Genomic DNA, 26,084 nt, shown 5'->3' with positions numbered 1-26,084 from the left:
TTTTTTTTTTTTTTTTTTTTTTTTTTTTTTTTTTTTTTTNNNNGAGAGACAGCGTGAGCAGGGGAGGGTCAGAGAGAGAGGGAGTCACAGACTGAAACAGGCTCCAGGCTCCGAGCCGGCAGTCAGCACAGAGCCCGATGCGGGGCTCGAACCCACGAACCGCGAGATCATGACCTAAGCGAAAGTCGTCCGCTTAACCGACTAAGCCACCCAGGCGCCCCTCATCAGCATCTTTTGAGCAGTTATTTAATGTCTGGTCCTCACAGGAGACCTCAAACTCCATGAGGCCAAGAATTGTATTCCTTATCTCTCATTTACCTTTGGCACCTTGCCTCTTAACACATTTAGGTCTGTCAGCTACTGTTAGTTGATGAGTAACAGATAGTGTTAGTTTAAATAGGAAGGGCAGCACTTTTTAAAAGAATGAATGGATGCATAAATGGAATGCCCAAGAACTTTTTCTAATGTAATTGAAAGTGAGTCTTACAATTTTATTATTTCTATCAATTTAGTTACCATATAGCCAATTAATTTGCCTTAAGTGGCAACATACACACACGTACATTTTATGTTTTTCTAGTCATACAGGAAAATTCAATGTCATGCTCACCTTGGTATTTAAAAACAATTTGTAGGCAATGTAGATGCCTTTAGGATCATTATTAGAAATCGGCTTTAACTGTCTTTGTTCAGGTGTTACACGAAGGTATAATTTGGGATGTATCTCCAGATGGAAGTTAAACATCTTAATATACTAAATTCACCTTGTTAAAAATTTCTTGAGAAAGAGGAAGAGAAATTGAGGTTATTTTGCCATTGCAAAATGTTTTATTGAAAGGCATTGGGATGATTTTGTTAAGTAGCATGAAAAGTCCTTGGATTCTTCAACATTACTACTTTGACATTTTACTTGCTCTGTGTTTTGTAGATCCTCAAAGGCAGGCCTTCCTGGCTCCCTCTAGAAAAACTGCAGTTCATTCTGGAGCTTGAACTCATAGACTTCGCTCTCCTCATCTTCATGTGATCTGTTCTGTTAAAAGGAAGGAATATGAACAGACTGGGCCAGCCCTAGAGGGAAACGGGGAGGATTTAAAGATGACCATTTATTCATCCGAGTCCTTTTGAGCACTTATTATGCACCATGTATGTTCTGGGACATAGAGATATAGCAACAAACAAAGCAAACTCAAATCTTTACCACAAGGGGTTTCCATTCTTGTGTGATGGTTGGAGGGAAGAAAGGCGGAAGATAAACAAGAAAATGTATGTGAGATACTGAGGAATTCTGTGGGAATGAATGATGTAGGAGAGGGGTCAGCAGTGCTGAAGTTTAGTGTGAAGGTTTGATTGGCCACCACCATTCACTGGCAGGCCTCGGGATTTATCTGGTTTGTAGACATGTTTCATTTAGACCACACAGGTGTTCAAAAATACCAAACCTGAATTAGTTCTCCACATTTAAAAGCCTTGACATTGCACGTAAAATTCCAAATTTCTGACTTTGCCTGAAAAATCAGAAGATATGGCAGAATTCCAGCATCAGCTAACGTTGAGTACTGACTGCTCCCTTTAAACACAGCATCATAAAGCTAGAGTGTAGTAAAGTATATCTAAGTATAATAATACTTACACAAGATAGCACTTACTATGGGTCCCGAGCTATCCTGAACAATTTAACGTGTATTGACTAATTTAATTTTTTAAACAACCCTCTGAAGTGAGTGCTAACTTGGGGTACAGAACAATGAGGTAACTTGTCCAGGGTCACAAACTAGTAAGTGGTGAAGCCAGTAGTTAATCCTGGAATTGTCTGCGTCCCAAATCCAATTCTGGCTATTACTATATACCGCGTTGCTTGCTGCCACCTGGTGAATTTCATGCATTTATATTTGATGAGATTCAAGGTCTCTCTAATGATCCAGACATGACTGCTTTAAGATCTAGAATAATCATAAATTCATAGATAGACCTTCATAATACTTCCTGTTCAAAGGGTAGAGGACAGTAGTGTCGTTGATATATGCCAGGGTTGTGCCCACTTGTCTGCCTCCTGCAGTTGAATCCATTCCTTTAGGGCTGGCCCTGCCCTTGTGGTCAGTTCCTGTGAATGCCCCTGACCTTCTGCCTCACCATGTTTCCTGATTTGCTTCACACAATTACCTTGACTTCCTCACAAATCCTGAGATAAGGATAAAAGGGCCACAAAAGCTATGTATTTTTCTGAGTAAAATATCCAGCACAGGATGAAAAATGAAAGCTAATAATCGTTTCCTTTTTTCCTTTTTCAATTCCTTTTTTTAAAAAATCCATTTGAGTCATAGGTTTTAGAAAATAAAACTCTGAGAGGGTTGTGTCCGTGTGTGTGTGTGTGCATGTATATGTGCACATGTGTCCATTTCAGGGAGGTGAATGCTTGTCACCACTTAAATGGTGATGTTTGACTTCAAAGGACGAAAAACCATCCATTACCTATATGTTAACAGTGATGAAACTTAGCAACAATAAATATTTAGAAATGCATGAATCCTCCTTTACCTCATTTACAGACTTGGATTGGAAGGTTTTCACAGCTCAAGGGACTGAAATTTGGCATCTACTCTGCAAGCCTAAGTTCATTTTTTTATCTTCTTCATTTTCAAAAGTTGTTTCTTAGTTACAGAACATCAAACATAAGTTGGATGAGGTTTTAAGCCTTTAGGGGCCAAGTTTTTTTTTTCTCCAGAGATAGATATTTATTATAAGACAACATCTCTAAAATTTATATTATTTTCGATCTGTTTGATCAATGGATACTATACTTGTCAACATTTTGACCTCATGAAGGAATTGGCTTTAAAGGGAACCAAGCAAGGAAGGGTCAGTAGTAAATGGCACTACCAACCCAGGGGTGAGGGCTGATATCCTTCTCGGGAAGTGGGGGGCGTGCATCTCAGGTAGGAGTTGGGGTACTAGTCCCGGAACACCTCAGCTCAGTGCCATGCCCATGGGCAGGAGTCAGGACTAGTTGAGGTCCAAAGGCTATGTCAGCCCTATGGTCCAGGCCAGGTCAGACCTCCAGAGATCATCAGCCTTCCAGTAACAAAAGTCCATAACCCTCACACCCAACCCCTTATTGACCCTAAATCTACACCTCCTTAACATTTCCTGAACAAGCTGTGATTTATCTAAGAACATGAATGTTAGCAGGCTTTTGTTCTTGGAGATGCTGCTACTTATTAGCTGCTTGACTTCGGGTTCACCTACTTAACCTCTCGGGGCTCTGATGCACAGACTTTTTTATAATGTGAGGATAGACTAAATGATTTCTAAGGCACCTGCTGGTTCTAACATTGTGGGAGGCTCTAGAAGTCAGTGGGAAAATAGAATTCCCCTTTGTAGTTTTCCTTCCATAAATATATTTATCAGAACATAAGCAAAGAACTTTCTTTGTGCCGAGTCTTCAGATCATGGGGCTTCTTTCTTCATATCTTCTAAGGACCTGAGCCTGGGCAGAGAGATTTTGTTTTAACATCTTTTTTTTTTTTTTTTTTTTTTTTTGGTAGAGTGTCTATAGCTCTGCCTAAAATGGTTGGTTTTCTTCTAATTTCTTGACACAAAACAGGATAGCCTGAATGTTCCAGCATATGCCGATGGGCCAAAAGCTTATGGACCCTCTCCAAGGCCTGACCTTGACTAAATGAAGCCCAAAAGAAGTACCTGTGTTGAACTTATGTTCCCATTTTGCTGATACAGAGCTACTGTCTAGAAAGAGGAGGCTGTGGATGGAGACAGAAGCCCCGCTCTCTCTCACGTCCTGCCCCCACCATTCTGAACCTAGCGTCCTCATTCTGAAAACAAAGGTGGAAACATCTGGGTGCAGTGAGGAACCGTAAACTTTGATGCCTCTTTCACATCGAAGATAATATAATTAAACTTTCAGCAAAACAGTACACACATGCATATATATCTGAAACAGAAGTTTCATGAAACAATACACTACAAGTAATTCATTTTAGTGTTTTCTTTTCTCTTTATGTCATCTACTTCATTTCCTTTTAAAATGCTGATCATGACCCACTAAATTGATTTGGTCATGAAAACACTGACCCAGCACACACTTGATCATTTTCTTTTTCCTTGGGAATACCAGAGTTCAGACATGAATATGTATGTGCAGTATCATTGCATGACCAGAATCGTCTCCCCCATGCCAAGAGCCCATGTGTATTCCTGGAAAATAAGGGAGTGAGTACAAGCTTTACAGGCATAGAATCAGGAGTGATTCTGGCCGGGATTACTAGCTGTGTGACACTGAGTGAACTACTTAACCTTTCTGTGTCTCGGTCTCCTCTTGTAAAAAACTTGGATAATAACACCCATCTCACTGGATTAAATAAGTGTATGTGTGGTGTTTAACACAAAATGGGCATGACTTAAGCACTCACTTCAATGGTAGTTGTTATTAGTCATTTTGTCACAAAACCTTTGCTCTTCCCTTCAGGATATTCTTTCAACCCACTCAGGTTTGTTTTCTTGACCCCTTTAGTAAGTGAACAATCTCTTTGCTGGCCTTACAGTCCTGCCGCCAGATCAGTCCATCTTGCATAACAAAACCAGATTTAGTTTCCACAAACACCAATGCATTTCATCACCTCACACTCTGTTTCATCCTGTTGTTACTTTCCCATTGCCATGTGAGTCCTGTCAATCCACCTTTTAACCTGCTATTTCTGACCCCTCTCAGTGACATTGGCATGACACTGGCACTCATGCTCGGCAGGCTCTTTTCCTGAGGGTCCTGTGCGCTGGGAGTGGCTCAGCTTCTGGAGAGTCAGCAGTGAGCACAACAGTCAGCCACGCCTTGGGAGGAGTGAAGGCGGTCAGGACACAAGGAAACACATCGCTGTCTGATGTGTGACTATCGGGGATTTGGGGTAGTTGTAAGTGACAGGAAGCAAAAGAAGGCATGGAAAAGAGAATGCAGTGTGAATCTGTTTCACCTCCTTAAAACTTCTGCTTTAGCTTAAGTGATCTTCCACCAGCACCCAGAGGCAGGCCCTCCCGCTGAGACGGCCTCCACCTCTACTTTGCCCTTCAGAGTCCTGTTGCTTGTTCACAGCTCAGTTCCAGTCCCGCCCAAACTGCGAGGTCACTCCCAAACCTGAATCCCCTGTTTCCTCATGCAGCACTTTCTGTCTCAACTGCTTATTTATTCTACTCTGTATTATTAGTATTTTATATAGTTTTTTTGAATCTCACCCATTAGATTATGGGTCAGAACACCATGTTCTTTTGTGCAGCTCAGAGTCCTGTCATGATGCCTCGTGCATGGTAATGATCAGGAAAATGAAGTTATGGGAAAGGGTATGAGGAAATGGGTGTTTTCATACCTGGTTGTTAGAACATTGTTACAATTATGAGGCAACTTGGCGGTTTCTATCAAAATGTGTATTGTGCATTCTTTATGACCTAATAGTCCCATTTATAGTTGTCTTTCCTCAAGGTATGCTAGCATAACTTTAAGATGAATGTAAAAGTATGACTATACGCGTTTTCATTATTTTTGAAGTAGTATTTTAGAAGCAACCTAAATATCTATAAGTATAGATTATGATACATGTATTCAGGGGACTGCTACGCATGCCACTGTTAAAAAGAATCAAATGAGTTCATATTTACAGATCAGAAAATTGTTCATGATCTAGTTACATGAAAAGAAAACAAACAAAGCTGAAGAACAGTATGTATACTTTGAAACGATGAAGACAAAGTAAACTGTGACTGGGGGCACACAGCTGCACTGACTGAAAGGTTCACCCACAAAAAAATAAAATGTAAGTCTATTTGGGGGAATGATCTATAGATTCCTATGAAAGTTAAGGTAAACTGTTAAAACTCAGTCACTATCCTTTTAAGAAGAATAAAGGAAAAGTGGATTTTTAAAAAAATCAGTTGCCCTTTTTGTCTCACATTTCAAGTTATACGTTTTGTAAGTCTGTCACCCTCCCCGCCATCATTAATGCTAACATTTAATCCATTGAATCATGCAGACATGTCCTCTCAACTATTTTAATACTGTCTATACCATTCCCACCAAGGAGAAGCCCAGGCAGTACTTGCTTCCATACAGTAGTAGAGAACTCATTACCCACTAAAGTGGTTGACTTATTTTTAGACAACTCTTATTATTAGAATTCAGTTTTCCCTTGAGCCAAAATCTTTCTCCTTATTTCTTCCTTCATTGTTCTTCTCCTTCCCTTTGGGGGCATGCAGAACATTTTTCTCTTGACAGCCTGTATAAAACTTGAAGGTAGTTGTACTGTGCATGCTCTCACAATTTACCTTGCTCTCTCTGTATAGTTCATTTTTTTTAATGTTTTTAAATTTATTTTTGAGAGAGAGAGGGACAGAGTGCAAGCAGGGGAGGGGCAGAGAGAGAGGTAGAGAGAGAGATAGACACAGAATCTGCAGCAGGCTCCGGGCTCTGAGCTGTCAGCATAGAGCCGGTGCGGGGCTCAAATCCACAAACTGCGATATCATGACCTGAGCCGAGGTCAGAAGCTTAACAAACTGAGCCACCCAGGTGCCCGTATGTAGTTAATTTAAAAAGATCTCTTAGCAGTTCTGTTTTGTCAGCAGAAAAACAAAATTATGACATGGAAAGTAATCAGTATTAATTTTCATTAGACCTTAATTCCAAATCTAGATATTATAATTACTACTACTATGATTTAGTAAGAAGATATTTAGATCTGTGGCTCTCTGTGTGTTTTGTCTAGATTGTGGGCTTGTAAAGCGGAGCATTTTTTTTTAGAAACCTTTATTTCCTCCTTGCCTCTCACTCTCACATTACCCATAATATATTTAAATTTATTATGTACCTACCACATCTTTATTGAATAGGTGGATTAATTCATTGTATCTACCTGTGTATACAATATATTTCTTTTAACATACTAAATATAATTTTTAACTCAGGTCTTCCAAATCTAGGAAATATGAGTCTCTGATATTTTACTATCAAAAATGTTAGGCTGCTAACAGTTGATGTGACTGTATTCTAAATGGGAATGCCACAGTAATTCCTAGCTATTAAAAAAAAGAGCCTTTTTGACAAGTAATTGATAATAAATGGATTTATATAGACTGTGTCTTTTAGTCCTACGAAATGAAGTTTAAAATCTCATAAATTTTCTATTGAATATCTGTGTAAAGTTTTTAAATGACATTATATCAAGTTTGGATATAACACACTGATGGTTAATGTCCTATTAGTAGAGGACTTATTATTTTATTTATTATGTATGTATTTTTACTGATTATTTTCATATCTTTCTGTGGTCATTGCATTTTATTGATCACAGTGAAAATCAAACATATTTCCTTAAAGAATAATTTCTCTAAATAATGTATCAGTATCTTCAAATTTTATTCTGTTTTCTAGCTGCTTACCACAATATTGACAGGCATCTGATTGTGTGTCCTACTTCTAATTATAGATACAGGCTACTTCACATGGAGCTGGGTATTTCTAAGAGACTAAACAAAACGTGTAATGTGTGAACAAGGGAAACAGCAGCATGTTTTTACTGTAAATTGACTGTTGTCATAAACAATAATTATCAGCACAGTGTTGGTATCATGATACTGTCTTGGGCCTTATCATTCAAACTATTTCTCTTTGTATTTTATTGTGAGTTTTTAGAGGGGGAAAAACCCAACAACTGTCAATCTAATCATTATATTCAGCCTACATTACCAAGCAAAACATATTTACAGCTAGATCTACACTGTTTTTACAAGTTTATTAAAAACATGTGTTGCCCAGTGCCAGGAATAGCTACAGCAAATGCTGACACCAGTAGGCAAACTGTCTCTTCACTTTCTTCTGAAGATTTAGCTACCCCATCACGTTAACTATGAGTTATAAAGTAGATGTTCCTATGTAGAAATCTGTATCACAGATAAGAACTGTGTGTGTGTGTGTGTGTGTGCGTGTGTGTGTGTGTGTGTGTGTATGCGCACCCGCACGCACGCTGTCGGGGGCGGGAGGGGGGCAAGCGCCCACACTCTGAGGGCAACAGGGGTTGGGGATAGCGGGATGCGATAACAGAAGGGCTTAGATGAGGGGAGCCAGGAGATCATGGCACTCCTTAGTACCATTGAACAGGGATCGCAGGCCAACAACTAATGAAATAAAGTTAAATCATGGGACGTTTGGCTTTTGGTTTATTTTAAAGAAGCATAACATTACCCATGGTATACTTGAAACTTGCATTTATGTTCTATGTAGAAGTTTAATTTTTTAATAATCTTAATGATAACAACTTATTTAATTATTGGTTTACTGACCCTCCACATAACTCCATTACCCTCAAATTGCATGTAAACCCTACAGGACTCTCTCCTTTGTTTGTCTCTACTCGTAACATATAGTAAGAGCTCAACAAATATGTGCGCAATGACTGAATATTTGAAAAAACTGGAAGGACCGAGGATGGCCCATTTTCTACATGTAGCGTATAACCATTCTACATTATTCTTTCTTTTCTGTGAATTCCTGTAGTCCGTGTATATTAATCACTCAGTTCATCACTTGGCTGCATAACATATTATGTTACTCCCTAGCTGTCTGAGGTATGAACATCTAGCTCCACATTAGTTTATTGACTCTCTAGGGCCTTTGTATTATTTCTTTTCAGCAACTAATCTGATGAGGCATCCACTGGGCATTTAGTACATACTTTGTGTCTTCACTGTTTTAAAATAGATTTGAAACCAATGTGAGAAATAGCATTCTATCATCTGGTCGGAAACATCAGTCTATTTCATTCTTCAAAGAGTCAGTGAACTTCCCAAGAATTAATCTAATGGTATAGAGTGGTTTGGTATTTCCCTTAGTAGTTAAGAGATAACTTTCCACAAGTTACAATTGCTCTCGTTGAGTGAGTGATAATGGATTGATTTTCCATCTCCTGATGGCACAACAGGTTAAGTTCAAGAATGTGAAATATGTTTTCAAAATGGAAAGCAAATGTCAACTTCCTTATAATGATCTCCTTCTAATGATGATGATAGTAATAATAATAGTAATAGTAATAATGATAATAATAATAATAAACAACTGTGGAAGGATGCTACCATAATATGTTATTATATAGCTGCAAATACCCACTTGCACATGCTGCTGTCATAGTTAATTTACAGAGCAGAACTACTTGCTTTCCCCTCTGAATATGGATACTCATTCAGGCATTTATCAAGATAGTACAGTACGTATGCTGAAGGAATGCAGACATGCCTTGTCATTAAAATCCTCGAAGTTTCCCAAGAGCTGCAGTTTTCAGTTAAGTAGTTAATTTTTTTTTCTTTTTGTCTTATTGCTTTCCTACCATGCTTTGAATAGAAGGATTAAGTGCCTCATTGTCTTTCTACCAAGAAAGATAGTTTGGGACAAACAGATGAATGGCTTTACAAATGAAGACCAAAATTCTTAATCTTACTATAATAGAGTGACAGGAAGTCACTTTAGCGTTCGGTTAGCTTCTATAATATACATAAGCCAGATAAATGTAAGTGATCAGTGCTCCACACATGGTTTTATGAACCATTTCTTTTCTTCATAATTATCTTTAAGTTTTATAATTTCATAATGAAATGCATATCAAGTATTTGCCAAAAAAAATTCAAGCTGGAGCTTTATGTGAAGCCGTAGGATAGAGATGACAGTGATAACAGTTGTCAGAAGGCTACTCTACTCAATGAGGAATAGAAGCCAATTGACATTCTAGAAATCTTCAAATCATACACATTCTAGTCCAAATTAGAGACTTCTGTGGGATTCTAAAAGCTTTGCATGATGATTTCGTCACGAATTTCGGAAAGGTGTGGTCAGCATTGACATAAATATTGTGGGTGGCTTATATTTAGAATAAAAAAGGAAGACTTTTTTTTTTTTTTTTAATATACTAATTACATGAGTCCTGCCTTTGCCTTCATTCTGACTAGTCAGGTGCTTTCTGGGTGAGTCTCTTGTGTCAGCCACTCTTAGCAGGCCTGGTTTTTAGCCACTCTTAGCAGGCCTGGTTTTTGAACACTTCTTTTTCCAGCGATCTAGACTTCTGATTTATAATCCTTAGAGAGGTTACGTCTGTGATTAAACCTGCTCAGAGAGAGAGACAGACAGACAGACAAGACCGATATTAAGTGACTAATAGTGATGTATTTTAGAGTGTTTTGAAAGTGTTAAATTCCACAAAAGAAAATTAATATATGAAAATACTTAGTTCCTCTCTCTCTCTGTTTTCCCCCTCCCAACATACTCCATGTCTTTCTATCTCTCTTACTGTAATTATGGTGGAGGACCCTACAAGTTGACTATTTTCTCATCTTTAATGAGAGTTAACTGGGCAGCCTTCTAAGAACGACCTTCTCTCCTTAGCCTTTTCTACTTACTTTTCTATATTATATGATCTTTTCAGGTTTTAAAATGAATCAAGATCACTTACTTTAGAGTTGAAGAGTCATTTAAGTTCTCTGGGTGGTTTTTCTTCTTAAAGTATGCTCCACCATATTATACAGTCTTAACATTCATATTTAGAAAAATGGTTTTAAGTTTTATCTACTTTAATTCTGCTGCTAGAGTTGAAATAGATCTTTATACAATAGTGGATCACATCTATCTACCCTTCAACTAAAAACAATAATGGAAAACAATGACAAAAAAATAATGAAAAACAAAACAATCTTTAGTTTGTTAACTTTTACCATTTCTTGTTTGGCTAATAATATTTTATTATGTCCAAATGTGAAACTGCCATGTATTGACAAAATTAACATGGGATTTGGGCCTGATAATGTTAGCATCATTTCTAATTTTTCAACGTCAAGTCCATTTGTCCTGGATCTTAACTGTTTTGATTTGACAGTGTTAGTCAGTTGCGTGTAGAAGTCCACATGGGGAGCCTGGTCATGGAGATTGGTTATGATTCTCCACGTGTAATACAGAGGACAGCCCCCACCCCCATTTCTGTGTTCAGGAGATGGCCTCCTCTAGTTATTCCATATGGACTTGTTAAAGTAGTTCATATTACTATCAGATTTGGTGATTTCAAAGTTGTGAAATCAGCAGTGACTGTGTATCATAAGTGGTTAGAAAGTGTGTCTCACATCTGGCTCTCTCTTCAATTCTTGCTGGAAATAACATAATAAAGCCTCAGGAGTATAACAGTCTTCTGTTGTACTTTGCTCTGCTTCTGGCCTTAACCTCTTACCTTTTGCTCCACATCTAAGCTTTCCTATACTCTACAGTTAAATTAACCTTTCTAAAACATCGCCCAATAGAAACCCATTACATTAAAATCTTTAGTTTCTACTACCTACAAGTGAAACCCACATTTCTCAACCTGCCACCATACATCTGTTTCCCTTTTCACCTCTGTGAACTCCAGTGGATACATTCATGTTCTTCAAGTATATCATCCACATTTCTTTCTACCTTTGCATTTTCCTCTTAGCCCTCTACCTCCCTGTCAATCTATGGTATTATGGAAAGAGCATGAACTTTGGATGGACTAACAATGGATTCAAATCTTGAATCTACCACTTAATAGATACATGGTTATAATTATTTGATCTGAGCCTCAATTTCTTCATTGGTAAAATAAGAGTAAACGACAAGTGCTGAGAAGATTAAATTGAGGAAAATTGAATTTCAAACACACGCGTGCATGCACGCGCACACACACACACACACACACACACACACAATTCTGGTAGTAGGCATTCAGTTCTATTTTTCCTGATATTCCCTTTTTTCTTCTCAGTTCTTATCTGAGACCAGACCACACTTTCACATTCCACTTCTCCTTTCTCCATGATATAATTTCATTTTCTCCTTGTCCTGAGCAAGATCTTCCTCTTCAGAATTTCTCTGACATTTTTGGCCACTCTTAAGCACGAAGCATGGCTTCCTTCGTTATTTGTTTATTGTATGTATTTAGATATACACCTCAGTCTGTCTCCCTTGTGAGTGAATCATTAAGGCATAGGCACCGTCTCATACACATATTCCTCTTCATATCCCCAGATACTCAAGTAGGACACTACAAGTGCTAGAAATTTAATGAACATTTTCTCTTGCTTTTGGGATGATGATAATGACATTACTGGGAAATCTCAAGTCAACTACCACATATATGCACAAAATCAGCTTCATTTCATCTAAGAATTGTGGACATATTTGAGCCAGGGCTCTCTACCAATACATATGTCCCAGTTACTTCGCCATTGTATAATCTGATGGTTGGTGCCCAGACTATCCAGTTGTTAAGTACTTTTTATCTCTCTCCACTATTTATGATACATGTTCTAATGCAAAATCTGTATGAATTGCTTTCTATACTTAGATTTGGTTGCCCTTGGAAAGAATTCAAAACTACAACTTTCTTTTATTATCTGGTTTGGAAAAGAAATGTGTGATTTCTGATGAATTGTGTGCTATTTCTGAGAATTTCTCCACTGACACATCTTTTGAACAGAAAGGATTTGTTGCCCGAGTTCTTACTCATGAGCTTTCAATAGACTTCAGATGTGGAGAAGCATTGCTCTCCTCAAATATGATTTGCAACTGCATTTCATTCACGTTCCTCCCTTTCATGAAATTGAGATGGACGTCTGAGCCAAGTAAAAAGAAAAAAAAGTGGATGTGAATTCCATTTATTCTAATAATATTAGATTGTCCTACCAACTTTTACTTGATGCTGTAAGGCACAATCACATATCTTGGATATGTTTTTCTTTTGTAAATACAGTGAAAATTAAAACACAGTAATGTTGACTCTGAATAACACAAATGTAGTCTTTTTCAAAGTAAGGTAGCTATCTGGAAGAGATTTCCAACTTTGGATTATGTTGATGCTAATGGTTAAACCTGCATACCTTGTCTTTGATGTTCTGTCTGGGCTCATGTGAAGTAATGGGATTAAAAATAAAGTGTACACCTTTCTTTTGATCTGAGTACCCAAAAGAAAAAAAAATATTTAAAAAGCCTGTCTCCTGCTATAATTTAGCAAATACCACTGCTCTAACAAAACCGATATGATGCTGGGGCTCAGTTTACAGATTTGACAGGTAGTGTACACTAACAGATTTTCATAGCCATTATCCTTTTTCCTGAAGCAATGTCATTCCAGATAGTGCTGTATAAATGCAGCTTTATACCATCTACAAAAATGAAGGCAAGTTCAATTAATTTTAAGCAATCTCTCTCAAATGACTTGCTTCTCTGGTAACTGATAACAAAGTAGATGATTTAGGGCTGTTGGTTGGTTAGTGACAAAGTGACAGCAAAAAGATGCTGGCAAAGGAAATTTACCTTGCCGGGCTACTTCCAAAGAGAACCTGTTTGTTGCATATTTTTCTAATGAGACTTTACTCATCTTCTGCTTGGTGGAACATACATATATGCACCCACATACATATTCACATACTTCAAATCAATGCAGAAACTGCTTCTAATCAATGTAGAAACTAACTACTCCAAACTGAGATCATTTAAAAAAATGAATGAATGAAATATTCAAATATTTTTCATTAAGGAAAAAAAAAGGGATGGGGGAGACAGATGCTTTCCTCAGGTGAACTCAAAAAGCTTAGCTTGGGTTAACTGTGCCTAGAAACTCTTAACTCAAGTTAGCCATTTGAGTCCTTTATGAAACCCTTTGGGTTTTGAATAGATCTTTTATTGGACAAGTGGCTTTTTCAGCAAACTGTCAGGCCATGCAAGACACACCAAAAGGAGATGGTAAGTTCAAGTTCCCTTTTCAGTACTGATGATATTAGGAGGTATGATGAATCCATGACACAAGACCAGAACAGAACTCTTCATGTTCTTTCTAAGACCAGCTTCTCTTCCTCTTTCTGTCTCTGCTTTTGCCATCATTGTTTGTTTTTGTTTTGGTTTTGTTTTTCCCCATAAATGGTGGTACTGTCCTCTATTCATCCAGATTCATGCCATCCCACTGGGCTATGGAATAATATAGCCCATATGGAAGGCCTTTGCCCTGAACACCTTCCACAATCTCTAATCTTATCTCACTTCTTTCTAACCACTGTCACTCCTTCAAGCTGGACTGACTTCTCTCCTCTGTACTTTGACAAATACTAACCCCGTGCCTGAATGCAGCCCAACCCTTTGTTTCTTTTTCCTCTACACCCAGCAGGCCTGCCTATACTGAACTGATGTGTCACTCATACTGTTGAAATATCAACCAAAAGGCATCTCCTCTAGGAACTCACATAGAGAGTCATTTGTGTCATACTCCATAGCAGGACATACTATGGGACCTTCGTGATTCTCTCTGCAATCTTTTTTTCCCCAGCACTCTTGCCCCATCTCTGCATACACATACTAATCCTGTCTTGGGGAACCAAACTCCCCAACTGGTTCTACTCTCCCTTGCCTCCACCTCCCCCAGATTCCCTCGTCTGCCTCAAGTGTACCCTTCCTCTCCCTGGGGCTCACCCTCACTTATCCTTCAGAGCTCCTAGGAAGCTTCCTGTAACCTGGTTCCATACTCCAACTTGCTCTGGACCCACTCTGATACCAGCCCCTATTACACAACACTACAATTTTCCTTTCCACTTTTTTTTTTTTTTTTTTTTTACTTCACTGGATTATTGTGAGCTCCTTGAAGTCATGGCCACATTTTGTTTATCACTATATCCACAAAACAATGCCAAATATAAGATCCTAAAGAGGTTTGCTAGTAGTAAGAACAGATATGGCACTTAGAGTCTGTCTTATATTAGTGTTCATTCAACTACTTTCTATTGGAACATAAGTGTTCTAACAGCCAGGGTTGTGCTTTATACAGCTTCCTTCCTAGAGTGTATTGTACTATTTGTATATGGCAGATATTTACAGAATGTTTTTCTCTTGAATTATTCATTCATAAGAGTGTTACTCTTCAAACTGGGCTCTCACAAAACTACAGTTATTTCAGTGCTGATGTTATTTCTTAAAATATTTTGGGAAATGTCCTCCACTGATAATTTAGGAACCACCCAAGTAAACCAGCTTTATTACTTATTATGACATAAGATACTACTCAACTTAGTCATCAGTTTGTCTCTTTTCAACTGACTTCTTGTTAGGAGTTAAAAATGCCTCAACCCCCAAATTTAGTAATTTTGAGCATATTTATTATAATGGTCTGTGACATTCCCAAGGGCAATGACAGTATCTGGCACAATCTTCCTTAAAGATGAACATAAATAAATGAATGATTGAATGGAAGAAACAAGTATATGACCACCTCTGAAGACCAAAAATGTACTCCCTTATTTCCAGTGATATCAACCTAATTGGAGTACATTTTGGAAGAGATAAGTTATGTCAGTGTATTTCTTTCAGCGAAATGAAAAATAATAATAAATCTGCCTCACTGTCTAAGAGTCATGTCCTGCATTTTCTCTGATGGGTAAGGAGATTTGAGCCACTGACAGGTGTGTTGGTATTTGGGTCTGAGTTTGTCCCATCATCTGATAACTGAGTCCTTTTTTTGAAGTCTCTCTTTTCAGTTCCCCACCCTTGGGATTCCGGACTTTCACCTACTTAAGCTTCTTTCCTCATAAACTCTTATTTTGCTCCATCCCATCTTTCTTTCTGTTTCTTTTCTTTCATTCCAGTTATTGGATTTTCTGACACCTTACTGCAAGATCCTCTTATCTTCACGGCCATGAACTTTTAGGATCTTAGTGACATATATAGCTCACTGGCATAGACACTTTTAGCGTATACAGCAAATGAGAAGACAGTGTCTTTAAAAAACAAGTTAGATCCTAGACCTCCAAGTAGGACAAACAGAAAAAAAAAATTTAGCATTTTTTTCTTCTTTTAGAAAGTGGCATAAGTGTGTTGAAATAAATGAATGATGTCAAGTGCAAGTTAACTCATGCAGAAACAAGGGATAATGAAATAGAACGATCATGAGGGCACAGTTTCTTTAAAACAATAACCATGAGGATTTATTGTATTCTAGGTGTTATCATTGCTGCCACTCACATATGCATCCATATTTGCACACACAAGCATGTAAAGCTGAAACTGGATACAGAGCATTTTCTGCTTTGAACTTGAAGAATAATTTTAAAGTATTCCAAAAGTCAACATTATTCCTTTCTTTTCTGGAATATTTAAAGAAAACAAGTCCATGGAAGCAAAGGGAACATATTTCTCAGATAAGTCTTTGCTATTAAAAATCGAGAAAACGTAGCCCCTATTTTTATCACTCTGAATGGCATATATTTCTTAAAGCAGACCAGGTTCTCAGCAAGTCAGCCATAGTTTTCCAGAAGTATACAAGTAGCTTCAATGACATTTCATCAAATGTTTTCCAAAGTACAAGTTTCTAAGACTTCAGCCTACTGGGTCAACTTTGTAAGGAAACCATGTCAATTGAAAAAAGTTTAAGAAAATCAAGGCCAGTGCTGGTCAGTGTATTGGAAATGGATATTACAGCACTCACTGGTGCTCCTTTGCCTTTCTAGTCCCTGTAAACCTCCACCTACAAACAGGAGTGACCCAGACACAAGACAGGACAAGATTGTGGCTACATGAGATGACATCAAGGACATGGTGGCATTATTCCCCACAATTATAAGCAAACAGCATATTTGATTTGCGAATATTTCTCAGAAAATACGTTTTTATTTTCTGTTACTGAAGAAAATAAAGAACTTACCTCAGAATAAAGCTGGCCAAAGTTGTTGATTTTGGAGGAAACCTCAGACTTGTTTTCCCTCTTTCAGGGGGTATCAGAGTGATTATAGTAGAAAGCTCCTTAGCCCAGAAGCCTGAAGACATGGTTCTAATCCCTTGACAGAGTCAAAACTCACTTAGTTTTATCTTTGATTTAAGTTTCCTAGAGTAGTATTCCCTAAAATGTGTTCTCTACATGTATGTCCCTGAAATTAGCCTTTAAAAAAAAAAAAGAAGAAGAAGGGAGGTGCAGGGGACAGCTCTGCGTACTATCTCCCTATAAATATTTTCAAAGCACATTCATATTCCAGTCAGGAAATCCCTGAAGTAAATAAAATTGTCTAACTTGATTCAATGTAATATTTATTTAATCTAATATTTCAAAACTTAATATTTAACCACCTTTTTTAAATTCATAGAGCATTTACTAAAATCCTGAGGAACTAGGATTTTCCACAACACACTATAGGAAAAAGTGCTTTTTAGACCTTTGGCTCTCTACCTTAAAAATGAAGGGATAAAATTAAACAATTTCTCTGGTTTCTCTCCAATCTCAATTCTGGGACTGTATAAAAATTTTAATTTTGTAGTCACCAAAGTCAGAAGTTACATAAATGCCAGGGAATAGGATGATTTTTCACAGAAAGTAAGTAAAAACAAAGATTTTTTTACATGTTTGTTTACTATCACATAAACAATCTCTTTCTCTCCATCTGAGGCTCCTTCATACTCTTTTAAAAATTAAAGTAAAATCCACACACCATTCCCTGTTTTTAATTTTTAACTTAATTCAAATTTAATTTCTATTGAAATTTAAAATCCATATATAGTATCATGTATACATATGTATACGTATATCTACATACACACATATATGTATGTACTTGTATGTATAGTATCAGTTTAAAACTGTATGATAAGACCCCAGGAAAAAATTGGAATTATTTTTTAAATCTTTATGAACGCCTGTGTTTTTAAAGTCTCATTGCTGTTGTTGTTATTGCCCCTCCCCCCACAGCATAAGTTCCTCAGAGACAGGAACAGCATTCTCTGAATTATTTTTGAATGTTCCATTGCATACAATATTGGATACTCTGTATTTGCTTCTTATTTTGTAAAAGTACTCGATAATGGCTTCAAAGGAAACGACAACACTCTCTCTCATGTTTTTAAATGTTCTACAGGTATAGAGACAGTTATATTCATGTTTTTAAACTACTGGAGAAGCAACACATTTGCAGAACTAATACCTACCTACAGAGTAACACGGTCTCTGCCTAAGATGGGACATGTCACTCTGTCTCTATGTCACTTTAATCAAGTCATAGCTATGTCATCATAACTATGGGGTGTAACTCTTAGGCTCTCGGTTTACCCATGCACAAAATCTTTTCAGGATACTTTTGAAACTGTTTGCAATCTAATTATGTCCTTCTCCACTCCCCAGTTTTTATGCATATATCAAGTGCTAGGAAATGTCTCAGGGTATAGTGGAAAAACTCTTGTCACAGGATGAGCATCCCTAGGTTATAGAGTTAATATGATGTTCACAACAATGAATGATTATAAATAGACATTTTTTACTGGGGAAAGAAGCCGATGAGGTTAAGAAAAAACATTTCTTGAGCACTTGCCATGTGTCAGGCATAGCCATTGTGATTTAATTCACACAAGTGGAGGCATTAGCAGCATTCTCATGACAAAGAAACTGAGGCTCAGAGAGACTGATTTTTTTTTTTTACCAAAATCACACAGTAAGTGGTAGAGTTGCAATCTGAGCTAAGTACTTATCTCAAGTCCATACTCTTCCTAAAATGGAAACAGCAGCATACTTTTTCCCCTAAGATCATCTAGCAATTGAAGTGTTGTGTTAGAGAAAGATTTTTAATGAGAATCGAACCATTGAGTTGTTCTGAGATTTCTACATGCGTGTTATCAAATGGCCAAAATTGCAGAATCTTTTTCTCTTTTTGCCTGAATGCATTACATATGTCTAGAAAAGTTTTGATGATAAGTAGAAAATTATTTTTCTTAGTCTCTGATGAGTGTTATATTACCTTTTGAGATGGTTATCTGAAACACGTGTCTGTGGAATATTGTATGTAAAATTTCAGAGAGGTTGTTCTTGGAAGTTTTAAACAGATCCGAGTGGCCCTAGGGCATTTGTTTGTTTGTTTCCTGCCCCAGCTACGACTGACCACCGCCCTGAGAATCTCCTTCTGGCTGGTGTGAGGCGGTGCTGTCACCACCAGATCTCCTCGCAGCTGGGTGCACACCCCCCGCCCCAGGCCTGGAGACAATCCGGCCTGGAGTGAAGAGGGAGGGGACACCACACACAGAGTGTGTCCCTGAGCTTTCTGTTCCAGTCAGCGCTGAAGGGCCGACAGCTTCTCATGGGTAGACGGTAATAATTTTCCATTTAAGTTTTTGCAAAAATGTGTTGAGATGAAATTCATATAACACAAAATACAACCATTTTAAAATGAACAGTTCGTTGGCATTTAGGTCATTCACAGATGTGCACTTGAACATGAGAATAGAATAGAACCACTACTTCTATCTAGTTCCAAAACATTTTCATCACCAAAGTAAAACCCCTCGCCCATTAAGCATGTTCTCTCCGATTTCTCTCTCCCCAGCCCTGGCAAGCACCGATCTCTGTTCTGTCTTTATGGAATTATCTATTCATATAGATGGAATCGTGCAACATGTGATTTTGTGTGGCCACTTTCCTTTAGCAGAATGTTTTCAAAGTTCATCCATCTTTCATCATGTATCAGCACTGATACATGGCTGAATAATATTCCATAGTATGTCTATACTCCCATTTGTGTGATCATTTATTGATTGGTGGGCATTCGGGCCGTTTGTACCTCAAGGCTATTTATTGAATATTGAACATACTACTTGTAATTGCCCCCGCCTCCTCCACCTCCTCCAAAAGCCTGTTGCAGAAGTGCTTCAAAAGAGCAGCTTACAGGTGCAGAGGGAGCCTGATGGGACTGGGTCTGGTCTTCACCTGCCATAAAGGTTCTTTTTGATGCTGAACTCACTAAACTGTATTGTTCTGCTACTTTGATAAATGGCATACAGTATATGTGGGTGATACGTACTGTACCAAAAAATAGATATCTTGTATATGTAATACGTAACTACTTGTGGTGGTGGTGTTTGTGTTCAGTACTAAATTTAACAGAATTACACATTGCCTATTTGGATAGCTTAGGTTAGAGACGCAAAAATAATTTCTCCCCAAAGCGTTAAGTATACTCTTTTGTCAATTAATAAAGAAAAGCTATTGAAAACATTAAATTATCTGGCATGTCTATATATATATAATAATTATGCAGCCAAAGCTTTTCCTTTTGAAACAATTTATACATTACATAAACCTAAGTTTCTCATCCAAGTATCATTTCAAGAGAGGCAAGTTTAAATAATGGAGGCAATGGGGAAATATAATATTACGATAATGTTCTTTGGTGCGGTTTGGAGTGTTTTAGGAAACATTTGGAACTATTTTTCTCATAAAGTCACTTAACTATTGAAGTGTTATGATAGCATTTCCCTCTGTGTTGTACACAATACAAAAGGGGTCCAGCTAAAGGAGACAGCAATCCTAAATATCCTGATTAGAGGGATTTCCACTAACCGGGAAATTACATGCTCTGGTATCCTGGTATTAGTTTAATACAAAGATACAGCAAAATAAGGAAGGGCCAGGTGATGTAGGGAGTCTCCTTTGCTTTCAAATGCCAATGTGTTTGCAGCTTCACTTAGCAAAACTACATCAAACTTTCTGGAATGGACGGAAAAGGACCGGAATTCTGAGTATAAATATGTTAACTAAATTGATCTAATTTTTTTAAGGAACATTTCTAACTAGATTATAAGCTGATACTTTTCTCAAAACTGTGGTGATGAAGAAAATATTTAAACTTTTCCTACACCATTATTATTGGCCTCTTTGAAACTTGACAGATATGTGCCTCAAAGGTTCTAAACATCTGTCAAGTGTTAACTGAAATTAAGTTCCCCTGTGAATTGATAACCATTATGTTCTTTGCATTTGACATATAGATACTCACTGGTGATTGTTTCTTATTATAAAATAACTGTAGCCTTTATATAAGTTTAAATTGTAGCACTGATTAAAATGTTATGCTTTTTTAAATTATATAATCTTTGAATAAGGAAATGAAAGCTATTTCGTGTGTGCTCTTAAGTATAGAATATTTTTGTTATGTTGGAGCTTAAAAACCATTTCTGTTGAGGGTTGCAGTGTTATCTATTATTACAGATGACTAGAGGCTATGGCTAAGCTATACATCAGAATGAATAAATTTCCTTGTCAGTGAACGTTGGGAAAGTACTTGAGAGACCCACCTCAAGAAAAGGGAATTTGTTTCAGGCTGTCACTGAAGTGGTCATTTCCAACCCCCTCCCCTGCACACAAAAATGAAACAGAACAAAACAGTGGCTCCAGCAGCAGGTAATTTAAAGGAAAGAGGGGAAACCGGAGAACAACATGGACTTTAATTGAATTCCCCTTCAAAATGAAGCCACGTTAGTTTGGTAGGGTGGAATGAGGACCATCAGCTACTTCAATTAAACTAATGGGGCATTTTTCCATTTCCAAGTAGAATTTTTCTGAGGAAATGGCCTGGAGATGGGAGTGAAGGTGGAGTGGCATCCAACATCCACCGCCTTAACAAATAAAGTAGGGCCTAAGACACAGGCCACCAACCCACTCTAAATTGCAACCTAAAACAAATGGTTAACTCGTGGCAGGAGCCTCGCTACAGAAGTGAGCAGGGCAGAATCGTTCCTGGGGCTTAAAGGCTGTCACACTAGGCACAGAGAAGGCAAGAGCTGTGCACGGGGATGAAACACTCGCCCGTGCTGGGGCAGCGTAATCCAAAGCCTGGAAACCGGACTTGCGTTACTATGTCCAGGCCTCTCTTCTAACTCAGTGAGAGATTTAATCAATAATCCTAGAATCTTTCATGGGTGGGTGTCTTAGTGCTCCGTGTTTCTAAGGTAAAGTCTGGTTGTTCATACATTTTACCTTAGAAAGATCCAAAGTGAGAGTCCCTCGCTATACCCTCACCCTAATGCTACCCTCTTGAACAGAGACTTAGCAGCAGAAAACAAGCAGACTCCTGGACCCTGTAAGAACCCTGGTGTCTGAACACGTGTTCTCCTCAGTTCTGTTCTGCATCCACACGGTTGCGTGCTCACCCCCACCCTCTCTCCCATGGCATGACACCTATCTGCTCTCTGGTGTTTGAAATGTATCTCTAACCTAAGCATATAGCGAATTCTGTTTCCTCCCCATATTTTTCCTCTGTTGCTAAGACCTTCATGATGCTAAGGGGCCACTTTCTTCCAAGTTCCTGATCATTTCCACATCCCCTCCTCACCTCTCCATCTCAGATTATCTGATTTAAGTCCAGAAAAGTAGTTTCCCTGCTTGCATCATCTGACTTTTAGAGCTCAAACTCTTAGCAAAGTAAGTCAAGAATTTATCCAATACTGTGTTTTTGCCGAACAAACATTCCAGATGGTGTCCTCATGGGTGAAGCCCCCCACCACTACTTTCTGTTACTTGCCTTCCTGCCTTGTAGTTTCTGTTCCCAAACCATGTCCTCTCCCTGGCCCAGCAATCTGCAGGGCACTTAGCAGAAGAAATATGTGTATATATCACCACCGTTTTTTCTCTTTTCTTCAAAGTATTTTCACGCTTGGTTTCATAATCTACAAGACAGATATTATGAACTTTGTAATGTCCATGGCTCTCTACTTTGAATTAATCTTTTTCTTGAGATGAAGTTTCCTTTTGGCCAGGGTTTATTCTAAATAATAGCACTAATATTAAAAAGCTAGTATTAAGTGATGACTATGTGCCACATTCCTTACTAGGTTATTAACATCTGTAACTTCATTTGATACAAAATATACCAACAGTAATTCTTAGAATGTAGATACAATTCTTTCATTGTACCTATGAGGAAACCAACCCTAGGGAAGTAACTTGCCCCAAGGCTATACCATAATAAGTGATAAGCCAAAGACTTGAACCCAGAATCCTAATACTTCAATACTTGCATTCTTTTTTTTTTTTTTTTTTAAGAGCAATGGTCTATTTATTATGCATGGGAAACAAGGGAAGGGAGTTACCTCAAAAGGCTGAAGGTAGGGGAAAGTCTGGAGTCCTGGGTTAATGAGAAGAAGGTCTCTGCTGGGCCCATTACAGAATAAAAGGAGGGTCTCAATAGATCATTCCTTTTGTTTCTTCCCTGGGCTTCTTGAGCTTCTCACAATTCTTCAGGATGGTATCATATAACACAGCATAAGCATTGCAGATCTCTATGACCATCAACCAGCTGTCCCAGTACTCTGCCTCATCTGACTTGTACACCAGCTGCCGATAGTCACCTACATGAGGCTGCTTGGCTGCTTTGGTCACAACATCGCCCGCTCAGAGAAATACTTGAGGATTTGAGTGTGGCACCCTTCCAGCTTGGTGTGAAGGGTGGTCATCAGTTCACACACTTTCTCCTGGATAGCCACTCCAGAACCATTCCCAGACTAGATCCGAGGTGACTGCAGGTGGTGACCAGGGTGAGTGGCTCAATGGCATCGTTGATCTCAGGCTTTAGACACTGATGGAGGACCAAGATCTCATTGCAGTTCACTGGGCCGCAAGGAGGATCTTTGTCTTCATCTTCCCCTTCGTTCTTTTCATCTTTGTTTTCTTTCTTCTGCTGCTTCTTCTGCTTCTCCTTCTCTTTCTCCTTGGCTGGATCAGGTAATGGGATGTCCATCCAGGCCTTCAGATCCCTTGGGTTGGCTTAATTGAGAGCTAACTCCTTTAAAAATTCGTCCAACTCAGAAGTCTTCTTGGGGAGGTAGCTCCCAGCAGGTTCTTTGTCTTGATACACAGGTTTTCATGAGACACACCCACCTTGGCTTGGGCTTCAGTCTAGACCCTGAGCATGGCCGTGGCCGGGGCAGGGGCCTAGCATCCCATGAGAAGCGGAGTAGGCACGGGGACAAGAAAGCGAAAGCAGTTCTCACCATCTGCATGGCCGTCCTTGGGTGGCAGGGAGTCAGTGCTTACATTCTTACTCATTACGTGCTTCCCCTCCCCTGTCACCTTGCAGTAACTTAGAAATAAAAATTCCAAGTGAAATCAACCTCTTAACGTTTGCGCATTGTTTATGGACCTCTTAGGCTTGAAGTTTTCATCCTAGTTGGTCTCCCTTTATTTTCTATTTATTTTCCCTGAAATTTTCCAGGCATTTTTTACCACTTGCTCCTTTGTTTTTTTCCCCATGGTTTCAGGTTTTACAGTTGTGTCTGAGGGATTTTTCTCCCTCTTCCCCTTCATAAATGTAGCTTCAAGGTGATACTGGCAAATAGGGACATTCTTTCCTAGTTTCATTGAAGAACACTTTTTCTAATGTATGCCTTTCTTTGTTGTCTATAAAACCAACTCTTAGCACTGTCCATGTAGGCAGCTCCTTATATCCTATATTTGCTTCTACAGTTATAACCTTCCCTTTAAAAAAGAGATAAACACCACCCATCCACACCCACCCCCTCCCTCTCGACTATACCCTTCTCCCCAAGTCCTTGAATATCTTCCTAGATGGCCGTCAGAGCAGCTCTCCATTCCAGTAGCACATTAGAATCACCTGATATAAACACCAGTGCCCAGGGGCCATCCCAAATCAATTGAATCAGAATTGCTGGAGATGGGTCCTAGACATCATTAGTATTTTAAAACTCCCTCAGTATTTTAGAACTTCTGATGTGCACCCTGGTTAAGACCCACAGAATCATGAACTTTGTCTGACAGTAGCATTCATTCCCACTGGAATGAACAGAATTGGGCACATTTTATGAATCTTGGCAGGCTTCATCTCCTACTAAGATTCATGCTGTAGGAAGACAATGTGCCTCTTAGCTTGGCTACAGCTTTGTTCACAGGCATGAACAAGTTCCATGAGGATTCTCTTCTACCTGCAATTAGTAACAGCATTGTGCCTACCTCCTAAGGTCTGAGAATACTCCTAGAGCTTTGTGGTGTATCTGCAGTCACCCTCCATGAAAGCCCAGCACCTTTGGTGCCCTTCCAATTGCACACTTTTCTTCTGTCTCTCTTGGCACGTATTCTTTTGCTGACTCGTCTCTTGTCATTTGTTTTCCTCTACTTTCTTAACATCTTTTTCTTTCGGATTCCCTTCTAGGAAGATCGTTTTATGTTTCTGTTATAATCTAGGTCAGAGAGATATCTTTAAGTCTATTCATCTTCTCTAGTAGGAAACAAACTAGCATTTAGAGTAGACTCAACTGAGGCAGGAACAGAGAAAAATATTATCTGTAAGATGTGACTCCTACTTCCTAGAGTTTACTTTTTAGTCCAGAAGGAAAAATGAAGTGGAGTACCTCAGTGACTCAGTCAGTTAAGAATCCAACTTAGCTCAGGTAATGATCTTGCAGTCCATGAGTACGAGCGACACATTGGGTTCTGTGCTGATGGTGCAGAGCCGCGAGCCTGCTTCGGAATCTGTGTCTCCACTTCTCTCTGCCCCTCCCCTGCTCATGCTGTCTCTCTCTCTCTCCCTCAAAAATAAATAAACATTAGAAATATTTTTAAAAAAAGGAAAAATGAAATTACATGAAGGATCAACATTCTGGAGTCTCAGAGAGAGCGTTTTGAGGAAGGTAGGTCTTGACTGAACCTTTCAACATAAGAGTAGAAAGAACATCTCAGCTTGATCGAATAACATTAGGAAGGTGTGGTGGTGGAATTCATAATGGATTATATGAAAGAGAATTTGTCCCAAGGAGAGTGTGAGATCTGGGAAAGACAGGAGGAGATGGGATGGGGTTGAATTAGGAAAGATAACAGGATAGTAAGATGACTGATCCCACCCCACCTCCACTTCCATGCCCATATTCTCAACAATTGCTAGACTCTAAAATGTAGAGTTCAAGCACGGCATCTTCAATGTACCCTGTACTTAGTCTAGTGTCTAACAAAGAGCAATCATATAAAATATATTTAGGAATGAAGAAATTCTCAGCCTCATGAGGGTGTTATAATCCCTTTAGAAGTCAGGTGAACTCAATGAGCTCTAGTCTTTAGGAAAATGCAGGTAAGAACCACATATGCATGTGCATACGCACACAAGCACACACACACACACACACACACACACACACACAACTTCCCATATAATTACAAGGGGCTCAAGGACTCCCTGGGGCCCATTCAGGGTCTCCAGGTTAATAACTGGTGTTTTAGAAATGTGTGACACATGATTTTTTTCTT

General features: G+C 38.6%; 1 protein-coding gene and 1 pseudogene across 7 annotated transcripts in view; one reads left to right on the top strand and one right to left on the bottom strand.

Moving 5' to 3' along the window:
* GTDC1 (glycosyltransferase like domain containing 1) overlaps window positions 1-26,084 on the top strand; it is a 329,154-nt gene that overhangs the window by 182,723 nt on the left and 120,347 nt on the right. The gene's annotated exons all lie outside the window — the stretch shown is intronic.
* On the bottom strand, window positions 23,013-23,741 carry LOC120244320 (annotated as a pseudogene).

Source organism: Hyaena hyaena, unplaced genomic scaffold (assembly GCF_003009895.1).
Source record: "Hyaena hyaena isolate Hyena2069 unplaced genomic scaffold, ASM300989v1 scaffold_381, whole genome shotgun sequence".
NCBI lineage: Eukaryota > Metazoa > Chordata > Mammalia > Carnivora > Hyaenidae > Hyaena > Hyaena hyaena.
The sequence above is the reverse complement of the archived record's forward strand: the minus strand, read 5'-3'. Positions and strand labels throughout refer to the sequence as shown.